This window comes from Kogia breviceps, chromosome 2 (assembly GCF_026419965.1).
Source record: "Kogia breviceps isolate mKogBre1 chromosome 2, mKogBre1 haplotype 1, whole genome shotgun sequence".
Lineage (NCBI taxonomy): Eukaryota > Metazoa > Chordata > Mammalia > Artiodactyla > Physeteridae > Kogia > Kogia breviceps.
The window spans coordinates 65,473,656-65,486,730 of record NC_081311.1 but is presented as its reverse complement, the minus strand read 5'-3'; positions in this window follow the sequence as shown (position 1 = coordinate 65,486,730).

The following is a 13,075-nucleotide window of genomic DNA, read 5'->3' as shown; positions in this document are numbered from 1 at the left end:
ACTGATGGAGAAAACTTAGAACTTTCAGCTCTTGTTCTAATGACTAGTTTTCTTCCCAGTCTACATGAAGTTAATCAGACAAGCTCACCCAAGCTAGTAAACTGGATGTCACAGGAAATTCGTTATTTCTTTTTCCTTCCCACTCTCTCCCACTTCTCATTAGTCCTAGGTCTGGGGACACTCTTTCATGGACTGGATTCTGAGGCCTAAAAGAGTGGATGGGATGGACTTAGATTTACCTTAGTTGCTTTGCCTGGTATTGGGCTGTGAGCAAGGCCAGGTCTCCATTGGTATCTCTAGGCCATTCCGAAGACTCCAGTGACAGAGAACATGGCCCATGGGCTTCATGCTCTTGAAGCTCTCTGCTGCCTGAGGTCAGGGAAGGAGAAGAGTCAGGGATTGGTAAGATTCTCACTGAGGTATTGAGGTAGGCCACAGCCCCCGCCTGGTCACTTCATCAATCCCAGGTCCCATTCCAGGGATCTCAGAGCCCTTTGTTCTTTCATATCACATTTATTCCCAAACACTTTTGGGGGATATGTTTCCCTCCCAAACATATTCATTTGAGACAAGATTCTCAGAGTATTTGTCCAGCGAGGGAATTTTAGACATATTTCACCTGACACCACATAAGATAAGTATACACAGTGTCCATATAAAAAGTATTTATCTTCCAGATGTTAAGATACATACATCAGTGGAGAAAGACTGTCAGTGTTTTGAAATAACGTGTATTAGGATGTTGGAGCACAGAAATGCCATACTTTTTGGTATACACCTCTACTACAGAGATCAGCAAACATTTTCTATGAAAGGTCAGCTAGTAGATATTTCAGGCTTTGCAGGTCATGTGGTTTCTGTTGCAACTACTCAACTTTGCCTTTGTAACATGAAAGAAGCCATAAACAAATGAATGTGGCCAAGTTCCAACAAAACTTTATTTACAAAGCAGGCAGAAGGCTGGATTTGGCCCACAGGCTGTAGTTCACCAATCCCTGTTCTAGAGGACTCTCCCCAGTATAATAAAAAAAAAGTTTTTCCCAGTTATGATTGTTAAGATACAATTAATTGGGACATTGTTAAGAGGCTGGTTAACATTTTACTCGTTCTTTCCAGTTTATATGTATCTATGATATCTTACAATTTCCATTAACATAAAGATATCAAGAAAGGACATCAGTAATATATGCATGAGACAAAATTGGGAGTGAATGTTTTCTAAGATCATTTCATCTCAATACATCAGAGTGACCCAGAACCTTCACAGCAAAGTGAATCAGTTATACATATATCCACTCTTCTTTAGATTATTTTTCTATATAGGTCATTATAGAGTATTGAGTAGAGTTCCCTGTGCTATACAGTAGGTCCTTATTAGTTATCTATTTTATATATAGTAGTGTTATATGTCAATCCCAGTCTCCCAGTTTATCCCTCCCCCCCCCCCCGCCCTTTCCCCTCTGGTAACCATAAGTTCATTTTTTACATCTGTGCCAAATCCTTATTGATGACCATTAAAGTTGTTTCCAATCTTTTGATTTTACAAAAAAAAAAAAAAACAGGGCTTCCCTGGTGGCGCAGTGGTTGAGAATCCGCCTGCCGATGCAGGGGACACGGGTTCGTGCCCTGGTCCGGGAAGATCCCACATGCCGCGGAGCAACTAAGCCCGTGAGCCATGGCCGCTAGGCCTGCGCGTCCGGAAAAGTGCTTCGAAGAAAATCTTGTATATATGACATTTTCTAAAGGAGGGATCTTAATCCCAGTTATCCATTTTCATGTACAGTTGAGAGAAAGGGATCAGCCCTTTGTGCACATAACAAGAATTGGCTTCAAGAAATCAAACAGTTCTAAAAACATAGTCTAACCTCAATAAAGCTGAAAAATAAATAAAATTAAATAAAATTAAAAAGGTATAGTCTACACAAATACCCTAGAAAGAAAGGGGAAGCCTCCACTCTGCTAATCTATTCCATTTCCAGGGGAAAGGAAGGACTAGAAGTAAAAGTACACATTTACCTTTTGACATCTCAAATGAGTCAATTCTTGGAAATTTTCCCTTCCCTTCCCCCTTCTGTTTCCCCTCTCCTCTGCTTAGCTCCATATTGTACCCAGTAATTACTGGGCTTCCTGGAATTTTTATTAACAATTCAAGATGCTCCAAGAGTAATTTCCATGACCACAGTGACCACAGCCTCTGCTAACTCAGTGCTCTCTGGGGATAGTGCTCACTGGCCTCTGGCTCATAAAATGGACAGCAAAGTCTGGAGTTACAAAGAATGCAAGTCTGACCCTTCCCTGCAGAATGACAATGGTTATTTGTAAGGCAAGGGAGTGATGAGAGGTCCACCAGACCCACTCTCAGTTCCTGTTTCTACTTGTAGAAACTTTCAGGGGTAAGACGGATGACTTGATGAATTTTTTTCAGTACCTACATTAATATCATGGCACAGTCCCAACTACTTTGCAAGACTGACTTGAGGGTGGATTCACTGTAGAAACAAATTTATTTCTTAAATGCTGGCAAAGAGATTCAGAGACACTCTTATCTATTGCTTTTCCTGTTCTTGCTTTGGCCATGAAAATTAGCCAATATATCGTTCAAATCTACTTGTGACAATTTGATTTTGCCTCACATTCATCCAGGCTTGAAAAATGACCACAGCTCAGGCAGATTGATGCTTCCTGGCCACTCGTTTCTAACACGTATTAATACATCAGCACCACCTTCAAGTAGTACATCTTTCTAAATTATTCTTTGTTTTTATCCCCAGTGCTTTTTAAGCTTCATTAAGAAAATAAACCTCTAACCATTTTTCTCAAGATTGTCTCTATAAAACACCCAACATGCCACTGACTAGGCTATATCTTCATATTTCAATTTTTTAGTTGCTCTTTTTTATTATCTGTTACTATTACTATAACATTCTCACTGAGGGGAATATTTGGCTCTTGAGGAAATAAGGAGAGGTTTTCATCTGTCAAAAACCAAAATTCAACTGTGTAAATTTGAAGATCTAAGTGGCTTTCTTCAACAATTCTTGAATCAGGCAGCATCCCATCTAGTAAACAGAAAGGCTCTGAGGCATTGTACAAAAATGGAAGGTTTTTACAAGCAGAACGGGGTGGGACAAAAAGGTAACAGCAAAAGAAAAGATTGTTTCAGGCCAGGCAGACTTCTTTGGCGGGGAGGGAACGGTAGGAGTCTTTGTCACACAGGTTACCTCAGTAGGGCTGATGAGGAAATTTCAGATTGACTGTTTAAAAGGACACATTTCTGGGAGGAGTTGATGCAATTAAGTCTTGCTGTTTCAGGGACAAATGACTTCATTTGGGGCCTCTTTTTTTAAACACATCTTTTCTGCTAAAGCCCACCACACAGCTATAACATTTCCCAGTTATGACTCTTCTGCAATGTCACAGGTTCTGGTGGGCATTATATTTGAAAAAAATCATAAAAGTATCAAAATGCTTATATCTGTTCTGACATGTAGGTTTTATTATTCAGGTATGGTGAGGACAACAGATCCCGAGATTACTACTGAAAAGATAATTTGTTAATCGCAGTGTTGACTGAAAAGAAATGCACAAGGTGAGGGTTGTGAATTAAGTTTTATTGGGGGCAAAATGAGGACTATAGCCTGGGAGACAGCCTCTCGGAGAGCTCTGAGGTACTGCTCCAAAGAGGTCAAGGGGAAGATCAGTATTATACATGAGTTTAGTGAAGGGAGATATGTGTAGTCAAGCACACACTAAGCAGAAGGTTGCTGCTAGTTATGAGGAACAAATGTCTCCATTAATGATTTTAGTGCTTTTCTAGATATGAGAAGATGCAAGAAATTGGGCTCATAAAATCTCCTGAAAATATCTAACTATCTGAATACCTGTTCTGCCAGTTTTTCCCAGAGCACAGAGTGCCTCATTCCCGAACTCCTTTCAGGGTATGTTGAAGCTCAGCAACTGCAGTGGCTTGTGACCTAATCCTTGTAAAGGCAGATGGAAAGGGACAGTTTTTAGTTGGCAACAGTTACCAAAGGGAGGAGTCATGCCAAGCCATTGGGGATGGGGGTGGGGCAATGCTGGGAAGCTCTGGGTCTGTCCAGAGTAGAGGAAGCAAGGGGGAAATGTGGGCTAGTCTCTACTTTGGTTTCTGTGAGAAGGAGGAGCTGGTGAGGCAGAGTAAACAGGTTTAGGATTGGCTAGTTTGAATGATTTCAGCAGGCTCTTGGGTATATAAGGGTTGTTCCTAGCTGCCTGGTATCTGGCCCTGGAGTGATGAGGACTTGGGAATAGTGGCCCTGAGGTGGTAGGGGTGTGGGCTCAGGGTTGGTTCATTTGCATACGAAAGGCATGCCTGCAGGTGAGATGTTTACTGTCTCCAGGAATTGGCTAGCCTGGGAGGGACAATCTCTCCAGGGTTAGTAAGGCCCTAGATGTCAAAGCCTCAGAAATACAGAAAATAAAAGGGAATGCTTAATAGAGTATCAGTAAGTATCTCAGCAAGAAACAGAAGGCACACTCAATTTACAGCAATTCTATATGAGTTTAGTAAAAAAGACTATTTTCAAAGGTATGGAGAGGGTATAGAAAAACCACAAGGGACAGCAAAGTGGTACAAATAAAGAATGTCCCTGGGTTACCCTGGTGGCGCAGTGGTTGGGAGTCCGCCTGCCAATGCAGGGGACCCGGGTTCGAGCCCTGGTCCGGGAGGATCCCACATGCCGCGGAGCAGCTAGACCCGTGCGCCATAGCTGCTGAGCCTGCGCTCTGGAGCCTGCGAGCCACAACTACTGAGGCCCCCCCTCCTAGAACCCGTGCTCCGCAACCAGAGAGGCCACAGTGAGAGGCCCTCACACTGCAGCAAGGAGTGGCCCCCACTCTCACCGCAACTAGAGAAAGCCACACTCAGCAACAAAGACCCAATGCAGCGAAAAATAAATAATAAAATAAATGAGTAAATTTTTTTAAAAAAGAATGTCTCTTACCATCCAGTTCTACAAGGATTAAGTCAGTAGCCACTGCAGTCACTGACCTACAGGACACCCTGAAAGGAATTCAGGACTAGGGACAGGATGAGGCACTCTGTGCTTTGGGAAAACAGGCAAAACAGGCCCTTAGATAGTTATATTTCAGGAAAAATCTTTTATGAACCCGGATTCTTGCATCTTCCCATACTTAGAAAAGCACAAAAATAATTAACTGAGATATCTGTTCCCCATGACTAGCAGCAACCTTCTACTGAGATGTGTGCTGGGTTGTACTTACTCCTTAGCCAAAATCACATATATACTGGCCTCTCCGCTTACCTCTTCAGAGCTGTTCCTCAGAGCTCTCCGAGAGGTTGTCCCCCACGATGTAGTCCTCAGTAAGTCCCCAAGTAAAACTGAAACTCACAGTTCTCACGTTATTCCTTTTATAAGGAGACGGAGTGGCCCCCGGATCCCAGAAGAGAGTTCTGAGGAGAGGGCTGCTCCAGAGGAGTCGTGCACGGTGATCCTGCAGGGAGAGGGCTGAACCTGCTCACTCTTCTCCCTCCCTCTACTCTCTGACTGGGCCTCCCCATTGGCCAAACGCCACAGATCAGTCTCTGCAGCTGAAAACAGGGCAGAGAGTGGGTCTGAAGGGGGAAAGGGAGATAGCCAGGACCCTGCCTTACATAAAACTTGGAAAACAGAAAATAAAAATAATTATTCATAACTGAGCACCTTAACACACCAACTTTATCACTGTGGTCTATTTCTTTCCTGTTCTATATGTATATAGTTTAATACATAGTTGCATTTAAAATTAAATCACTGGGCTTCCCTGGTGGCGCAGTGGTTGAGAATCTGCCTGCCAATGCAGGGGACATGGGTTCAAGCGCCTGGTCTGGGAAGATCCCACATGCCGCGAAGCAACTAAGCCCGTGCGCCACAACTACTGAGCCTGCGCGTCTGGAGCCTGTGCTCCGCAACAAGAGAGGCCGCGATAGTGAGAGGCCCGCGCACGGCGATGAAGAGTGGCCCCCGCTTGCCGCAACTAGAGAAAGCTCTCGCACAGAAACGAAGACCCAACACAGCCAAAAATAAAAATAAATAAATAAATTTAAAATTAAATCACTGACTATTTCAAACACAGAGAGATACACAGGAAATAATATAGTATTAAAAAACAAAATTCAACTGAGTAGATTTTAAAGATCTAATTGGCTTTATTGCACAATTCATGAATTGGGCAGCACCTCATCTAGCAAGTAGAAAGGAGCTCTGAGGAGCTGTACAAAATGGAAGGTTTTTATAGGCAAAGGGGGAAGGGATGAGGAAAGAGTGAATGACCTCATCTTCCTTTGGGGGATGGAAAAGGGTTATGTGGCAGATTACCTCATTCTTGCTGACCAGAGAATTCCAAACTGACTAGTTAAAACCACATTCTAGGGAGAGATTGAATCTGCAACTAGGTTAGGTATTAAGTTTCAGTTTGATGATGTAGGCTTAGCACAGGTGACTCAACTTGCGGCCTGTTGCCTCTTTTTTTAACAATAATATATAGTATATTTTATATTTTTCATTAAAATTATTTCATAAGGTTTTTGCTCTTGTTTGTCTTCATAATCATGATTTTTAATGTCTCTCTAACAAACTAAACAGTAACTACATCAAATTTAACGAATCAATTGTTGCACACTGAGGCTGCTTTCTTTTTTTTTGCTAAACAATAATGTTAAGTAATGATGTGATGTACATCTCTGAAATATAAGCTTTTTTCCATGTTTTATGTTATTTCTTTAGGATCTACATCTCCAAGAATGAGAATATTGAGGCAAAGAATATGAACATTTTTGTGTCTCTAAATACATATTCCTAAACTGCATTGCTAAAGAGCTGTGCCAATGTATAGTGCCACCAACAATGCATAAGAAAGCTGGAATCGTGAAACCCTTATATACATTGAATATTCTCACTTGCAACTTTTTTTTTGCTAATTTAACAGGTAAGCACACTCCTCATTTTTATTTGACTTGTTTTTCTTTGATTACTATTACAGTTTCTATGTTTTACCATACATTTGTTTACTAGTTGTACTTGCTGCTCAATTTCTGACTTTCTAGTGAATCAACTACTGGTCCCTAAAACTGCTGCTGAAATTAACCCTTGAGGGAATCCCTACTGAAAACAATTGAGTGTCATGGTGAAAAGACAGCAATTTCAAAGGATAGGGGCTAATGAATTTCAAGCTAAGGGTTATCGTCTTAACATCTACTTTTGGGGTAACTCTATTAGATTATAAGATTTATCCACCCCTCCCCTAGTATCCTCCTTGCCCCGTGTTCCAGCATTTAAAAGAACTTTTGCAAAACTAAATTCAACCTGAATGATTGCAGTAATTAATCATGTTACTTTCTGTTTTTATTGGCAATATGATGATCCAGCATCTGTCCTGGGAGATATTGGGGGTAGCTGGCCTTGACTGACTGATTCTGAGATACATGTGGGTCTATTATGATATAGACCATCATCATAATCAATCATCATCATCTTCTCTCTTTCCTTACTTCACAGGCTATTTGAGGAAGTATCTTCCTTGACCCACCAGAATCCAGGGCAGTGAGGGGTTCTTTTTATATCAGAGATTCTCAAACATTAGAAGAATCACCTATGACATATCATTAAAAACACAATCCCTGCACCTCAATGTTGCAGATTCAGATTCAATAAATATGAGGTGAGCCCAAGAATCTACACTTTTTTAAATGATTGAGATGCAGGGGTGTCTAATGACCACACTTTGTAAATAAAACACTGGTATAGATCCTTGGGATAGGAAGTATATCTGTACTGAAAATAGTCAAGATAGAGGCAGAAAAGAGGCTGGGAACGGGGAGGAGGGGGAGTGTAGTCCAGTAAGAGGTCCTTCTGGGTCCATTCTCCAAAAGTGTCATTGCGGAGGAAACAGTTCAAATAAGACCAGAATTGGGTGGAGAAGGTAGTCAAAGTGTGGCAATTTTTTTATATTCAAGGGATTCAGTGGTCAACAAAACTACCTGTCCCTATCCTGTTGAAGGTTGGTAACCTTCAACCTACAGTGACACAATTCATTATTAACATCATTATTAACATCTCTAAGCTTCTGCATCAATCCTACCTATGACCACAAAGTTTCAGATAACCAGTGGTCCTTGGCGCGCGCGCACACACACTTTCCCTTTGTGAACAAAGTATTTCTCTTCCACACAGCATTGACAACAGCCTACTGGCCTGAGCAACTTTCAGAATTGCTGGATTGCTTAAGATTTCTTGTAGGTTTTATTCGTGAAATGTCTGTGCTGGACAAGGATACCAGCTGACCACACTGTAGAGGTGCAGAGGCAAAGAAACAACCAGATCTGGATTCTTTTTGCAACATCACAGCAACTAACAAATGCTTTTTGTGTGTGTGGAGGGGTGGGGCGGGGTGGGGCGGGGCGTGGGGGTGGACCCTTCTGCTACTACTAGCCCAAGGCTGCCATCTCGTGGCCATCTGAGGAATGGTGACATGAGCTTACAGATTTTGAGAACTTTTTTTTTACGGGATCATGTGAATATATTGCTGGAAGAAAAGTGCTCACACTTTCTTGTCATACCTTCCATCAATGTTTAGCTTAGATAGAACTTACGTTGGATAATTCTGAAAATAGAATAGAAAAAAATTCTACTCAGAGACGCACAGAAACTTAGAATAGAAAAGATCTTAGAAATCACCTTATAAAAAAATAGCCACACTTTTTGTAAAACTAGTTCACCAAAATGCCAAAGTCTTGACGTATCTACCACTCTGCCAAAATTGCTAGATACCAGATTACACATTTTTCACACAGTAACTGTGCACTGTGAAATTCCCCTTTATCCTGAAATGAAACCACTCCTAAAGAAAAATCTCATTTGAAACTCATTGCAGAAACCAACCTGCCTGTGTTTGAAGTGCTCTCCCTGACTCATTTCTCTTCAGGGCTTCAACAATACATGCATATCTGCAGTTCTGATGTCTTCCTTTAAGCAAACAAAAATCCTTCTTTCCAAGCCCTTGTTAAACACCTACAATACTGTGTCACTTTCTTGTTTCCTCTCTGAAACTAGCTGTAAGGCTTAACTCTCATCATTGAAAAGCACAAAACTTCAAACACACAAAAAAATATCTACCCTGGTGGCACAGTGGTTAAGAATCTGCCTGCCAATGCAGGGGACACGGGTTTGATCCCTGGTACGGGGAGATCCAACATGCTGCGGAGCAACTAAGTCCATGCACCACAATTACTGAGCCTGCGCTCTAGAGCCCGCGAGCCACAACTACTGAAGCCTGTGCGCCTAGAGCCCGTGCTCCGCAACAACAGAAGCCACCGACCGCAATGAGAAGCCGGTGCACCGCAACGAAGAGTAGCCCCTGCTTGCCGCAACTAGAGAAAGCCCGCATGTAGCAACAAAGACCCAGCGCAACCAAAAATTTAAAAAAAAACTACCCTGGGCAAGCACTTTAGTTGTCCTCAGCACAGTTTTGGGCATTGTACCAAATGCGCAAGCAATGTCAGAGCTCAGTGAGGTGGAAGCCCCGGTGGGGAGGGAGGCTCTCAGAGACTGACTGCCAAATAGAAAATAGAAGATCAGTCCCTAGCAGAACTCAGAGTCGAGTTAAAGAGTTACATGCAAACAAATGGCTTTTTCTCTAGCTCTCTGAAAGAGAATTTTTACCATAGATTTGTATAAGAATATCACAAATACAGTGGTGTTGTACCAAGCTACTTTTGTTGGTCTACTGTGCATGAGGTCAGGGACTCAGTGAGGGGATCAGTGGTGAACAAGACAGGTCCTGTTTCAAGAAGCTCACAGTCTTGTAGTAGCGATAGACAGTAACCAATAACAAGCAGGTGGGGGCTTCCCTGGTGGCGCAGTGGTTGAGAATCCGCCTGCCGATGCAGGAGACACGGGTTCGTGCCCTGGTCCGGGAAGATCCCACATGCCGCGGAGCAACTAAGTCCGTGAGCCATGGCCGCTAGGCCAAAACAAGCAGGTGGTGCACACTACAGTAAGCACAGATTGGTTCCGATGATGTAGGAGCACCTGAGCCAGTGTAGGGCAAGGAAGGAAGGCTTCCTGGTGTAACCCAACCCCCTCACTTTACTGAGGAGAAAATAAATCTTTTGTATTGAATAGCTTGCCCAATGTCTCTGAGTTAGAAAATGGCAGATCCAAGACCAAAAGCCAAGTCTGTGACCCCAAAAAGGAACTAACAGAGGCCCAGAGGAGCTTGTTCAGGAAATTCTAGGGGTCTTGTGGGGCTGTGTAGTTTTGTGCAGTGGTTTATGCATTTGTCTAGTTTTCTTCTAATCCCACCTTCCTTACCTCTACCTCAACCTCTCCCTCTTATTTAGATTTTCAGTTCTCTGTCATTGTCCTTATTCAAAGTAACAGAATATCATGTCCAAGATGGACCTATCTGAAGATGTTTAGATTATGATGTGGTAGAATAGGGAGCAAAGAAAAAAAGAAGAGTTTGAGTTATATAGTTACTATTTTAACTTTTTATCATGGAGTGCATTAGTTTCCTAGGGCTGCCAAAACAAAGAACCACAAACTGGGTAATTTGACCAACAAACATTTATTGCCCCACAGTTCCGGAGGCTAGAAATCAAGGTCTTGTTAGGATCATTCTCCCTGTGAAGACTCAAGAGGAGAATCCTTCCTTGCCTCTTACTAGTCTGGAGGTAGCCATCAATCCTTGGGTTTCTTGGCAGCTAACCACTCTAGTCTCTGCCTCCTCCAGTCACATGGAACTTCCCCTGTGTGTCTCCGTCCAAATTCCCCCCTTCCTGTTTTTTTCCACCTTCAGTGATATATAACTGACATATAACACTATGAAAGTTTAAGGTGTACACCATGTTGATTTGATACACTTATATGCTACAAAATGATTACCACCACACCATTAGCTAATATTGATACCTCCATCGCCTCACATACTTGCCATTTCTTTTTTGTGGTGAGAACATTTAAGATCTACTTTTATATACGTTCAAGTATATAATACAGTATTATTAACTATAATCACCACGCTGTACCTTGGGTCCTCAGAACTTATTCGTCGTATAGCTGGAAGTTTGTACCCTTTGACCAACATTTCCCTATTTCCCCTATCCTGATAAACCACTATTCTATTCTCTGTTCTATGATTTTTGGCTTTTGGGGATTCCATGTATAAGTGATACCATACAGCATTTGTCTTCCTCTGTCTGATTTATTTCACTTAGCATAATGCCCTCAAGATTCATCCATGTTGACACAAATGACAGGATTTCCTTCTTTCTCGTGGCTGAATAGTATTCTATTGTGTATATGTACCACATCTACTTTATCCATTCATCTGTTGACAGACACTTAGATTGTTTCCACATCTTGGCTATTATGAATAAAGAGGTAATGAATATGGGAGTGCAGTTATCTCTTCAAGATCCTGTTTTCATTTCCTTTGGATATATGCCCAGAAGTGAGATTGCTAGATTATATGGCAGTTCTATTTTTAATTTTCTGAGGAACTCCATACTGTTTTCCATAGTGGCTGCACAAATTTGCATTCCATTTACAGTGCACAAGGGTTCCCTTTTCTCTGCGTCTTCACCAACACTTGCTATCTCTGGGTTTTGTTTGTTTTTTGATAATACTCATTCTAAGAGGTGTAAGGTGATATCTCATTGTGGTTTTGATTTGCATTTCCCTGATGATTTGTGATGTTGAGAATCTTTTCATGTACCGGTTGGCCATCTTTATGTCTTCTTTGGAAAAATGTCTATTCTGATCATCTGACCATTTTTTAATGGGATTATTTGGTTTTTTGCTTTGAGTTGTATTAATTTTTTATATATTTTGGAAATTAACCCCTTAACAGGTATATTATTTGCAAATATTTTTCACCCACTCCATAGGTTACCTTTTAATCTTGTTGATTGTTTCTTTTGCTGTGCATAAGCTTTTTAGTTTGTTGTTGTCCCAGTTATTAATATTTGCTTTTGTTGCTTGTTTGTTTGGTGTCATATTCAAAAAATTATTGCCAAGACCAATGTCAAGGAGCTTACCACCTATGTTTTCTTCTAGGAGTTTTATGGTTTCAGGTCTTATGTTTTAGTCTTTAATCCATTTTGAGTTAATCGTTTAAGCAGTATAAAATACAGGTCCAACTGTATTCTGCATGTGCTTAGCTAGTTTTCCCAACATGATTTATTTCAATAGATAAGACTATCTTTTCCCTGTTGAGTATTCTTGGCTCCCTTGTCAAATATTAGTTGACTGTTTAAATTTCCCCCTTCTTATAAAAACGCCAGTCATACTGGATTAGGGCCCACACTAATAACCTCATCTTAACTTGATTGCATTTGAAAAGACCCTATTTCCAAATAAGGTCACATTAGAGGTACCAGGAGTTAGGACTTCAACATATCTCTTTGAAGGACAGAATTCAACAAATAGCATGGAGTATTTTGAATATTATATATATGCAAGCACACAGAGAATTAGAGAGTCTAACATAATGAACCCTTATGTACCGTCACCCAGGTTCAACAATAACCAATTCATAGCCAATCTTGTATCATCTGTACCTCAATTCCCCTCACTCCTATATAATTTTGAAGCAAATCCCAGACTTCATATCAATTCATCTATAAATATCCGACGCATCTCTAAAGATTAAGACTTTCATTTTAACATGACCACAATACCATTATTACACCTAAAAATGTCAATCATTAATATCCAATTAGTGTTCAAATTTCCAATCATCTCATAAATTGTCTCAGGTTGGGTAAGCAATAAGGTCCTACTGTACAGCACAGGGAACTATATTCAATATCCTGAGATAAACCATAATGGAAAAGAATATAAAAAAGAACGTATATATATGTTTATAATTGAGTCAATTTTCTATACAGCAGAAATTAACTCAACATCGTAAATCAACTATACTTCAAAAAAATTGTCTTAGGTTTCTAACACTTTGTTTAATCAGGATCCAAATAAAAACCTCAGAGTCACTGACATTTAAATGGGTTAACAATCTCAGCATCTTTATTCTCCCT